Genomic DNA, 3,102 nt, shown 5'->3' on the forward strand with positions numbered 1-3,102 from the left:
AAAAAAAAAAAAAAAAAAAAAAGTAATTTAATAATTAAAAAAATTAAAAACTAATTTTCTAAAAGATGAGAAAAACAAAGCTTGAAGAGGTAAAGGAAATGGATTAGTATCTATCCAAACATTGTTTAAGGCTATTTGCTGAGTGTTGTCTGATCGAGACAATGTGGAAATTATGCCTAAAACTTGGGAATCTTCTCAATTCATCTGGTTAAGCAGCTACATAATAGATAATATCATCAAACATTGGGAGTTTGTGAAACCTAAAAATCTGATCAAGCTGACCGGGGGAGAAGATTAAGATGGATTTGAGAAGGGTATTTTTAATCTAATCAGGAAAGGCTAATCTACTCCATTGTAACCTAATCAGAGAAAGACCTACAGAAATCTCAAAATAGAAACTTTTAGTGAAGGTCATTCTAGAAAGCCTGGGTTCAGGAATTTTGAATGCCACGACTTCATAGAGTAGTGGTTCTTAAGGTAAGGTCTGAGGCTTAGTGGTGTGAATCAGCCAGCCTGGCCCTGCTGACAACTGAAAACAAAGTCCACAATAGACAACGGTGATACAATTCCACAGATTTTCATTCTCTTACAACCACCTGTATTTGGTTAGTACCTTACTATCATCTGATATTTGTAAATGGAATGTAAAGCATTCTCAAGTAAAGTTTACATCCCTCAATTTTCAGGAAGGATTTTTATTTTTAGGGGAGGTGGATATTTTGTTATCAGTGTTTGAGTTGCTTTTTCAACTATGTTACACTTGTGTTTTTCTATTTGTAGAACCTCCCTTGGATGGCATTTCAGTTCATTGTTTTGGTGCTTAGGTAATTGTTACACTGTCTGCATTTCCACTGTCATTTTGTTTCTTAGCAAGTTATGACTATTAGAGTGCTTTTCCCCCAGGAACGTAGGAGTAAAGAAGAATGTGGACTTCCAGTATTGGTAACTGTGTAACCCTGACCAACCCTGAAACTGGAAAAATATATATATATTTTTTTGGAGACGGAGTTTCGCTCTTTTTACCCAGGCTGGAGTGCAATGGCGCGATCTCGGCTCACCACAACCTCCGCCTCCTGGGTTCAGGCAATTCTCCTGCCTCAGCCTCCTGAGTAGTTGGGACTACAGGNATTTTTTTTTTTTTTTTTAAGAGATGAGGTCTCCCTGTGTGGCTCAGGCTGACAAATTAGTGAGTTTTATGGTATATGAAATATATCTCAAAGCTATAAAAGATGAGAAAAAATAATAAAAAATGCAGCTTTGAAGTATGATATTTTCATCTATTAAACACACTGGCCAAAATTAAAATGATTATTAACATAGTGTTTCTACAAGTGTATGAGAAAATTGATACTCATGTTGTTTACATTGTCCAAGTATATATTATCTTTATTTTTATTTATTCATTTATTTTTGAGACGAAGTCTCACTCTACCACCCAGGCTGGAGTGCAGTGGCACAATCTCGGCTCACTGCAACCTCTGCCTCCTGGGTTCAAGCGATTCTTCTGCCTCAGCCTCCCAAGTAGCTGGGATTAAAGGCATGCCACCATGCCCAGCTAGTTTTCCTTTTTTTAGTAGAGACAGGGTTTCCAGATGTAGAAGAGAGAGATTTTAATCTCTGAATGAGTTGGAAGTTAAAGATTTGCGCTATGTTATTTTCTAGCAGTGTGACCTTGGGAATATGAGACCAGCTTCCTCATCTGTTAAGTGAGGATAGCTATATGCTTCTCACAGGTTACAATGGTTAAATTAACTTAACTCACGATAGTGTCTGATACAGCCAGGTGCAGTGACTCACATCAGTAATCCCAGTTATTCCAGAAGCTGAAGATATAAGATCTCTTGAGCCCGGGAGTTCAAGACCAACCTGGGCCAGACTCCCTCTCAAGAAATAAAAATATATATCCGATACAGAATTATTAATTTAAAAAAAAGAAAATAATAGAGAAGAGGTTTCGCCATGTTGCCCAGGCTGGTCTTGAACTCTTGGGCTCAAGCAATCCTACTGCCTTGGCCTCCCAAAGTGCTGGGATTACTGTAATCCCAGCACTTTGGGAGGCCAAGGCAGGCAGATCACCTGAGGTCAGGAGTTCGAGACCAGCCTGGCCAACATGGTGAAACCCCATCTCTGCTAAAAATATAAAATTAGCCAGGCATGGTGGTGGGCACCTATAATCCCAACTACTCAGGTGGCTGAGGCAGGAGAATTGCTTGCACCCAGGAGGTGGAGGTTGCAGTGAGCTGAGATCATACCTCTGCACTCCAGCCTGGGCAATAGAGTGAGACTCCGTCTCAAAAATAATAATAATAAATAAATAAATAAATAAATACAGCTGTTTGGTTGTAGTTGTGGACTTGTATTCACTTCTGAATCCCCAACTTAGTGCAGTGGATACACTAACTGCTAATTTTAAAAGGAATGAATTTAACAGCTATTGAGCATGAGGGCCAGTGCGATGATGCACACCAGTAATTCCAGCATTTTGGGAGGCCAAGGCGGGAGTTTGAGGTTACAGTAAGCAGTAATCACACCACTAAATTCCAGCCTGGGTGGCAGAGTGAGATCTCATCTAAAAAAAATGAAAGTGTTGGCCGGGCATGGTGGCTCACGCCTGTAATCCCAGCAGTTTGGGAGGCCAAGGCAGGTGGATCACCTGAGGTCAGGAGTTCGAGACCAAAAAAAAAAAAAAAAAAAAAAGAGTGTCAAGACTCAAATTCAACAACCCTGTAAGATGCTATATTCAGAAATTCAGCTCTGGAGCCTGACAAGAAATTATTTACTTAACCTCTCTGAGCCTCCATTTTCTCCCCTGTAACATGGGGTTAATATAAAACAGCACTAAATGAAATAAAGCTTATAAAGCATTTAGCTCTATGGGGCCAGGACATTGCAAAGTGCTGGGTAACCGAAATAGGAAAACCTGCAGGAGGACATTGAGCAAATGAGCACACACGTGAGAAAGTTACAAAGTTTTCAGTTTTCAGAACCTTACCACATGTACTGTGCTTCATGATTTCATACTGAGATCCATGACTAACTCTAGGGTTTTTTTGTTTTTGTTTTTGTTTTTTTTTTTTTTTGAGACGGAGTTTCCCTCTTGTT

This window comes from Cebus imitator, unplaced genomic scaffold (assembly GCF_001604975.1).
Source record: "Cebus imitator isolate Cc_AM_T3 unplaced genomic scaffold, Cebus_imitator-1.0 Scaffold51, whole genome shotgun sequence".
Lineage (NCBI taxonomy): Eukaryota > Metazoa > Chordata > Mammalia > Primates > Cebidae > Cebus > Cebus imitator.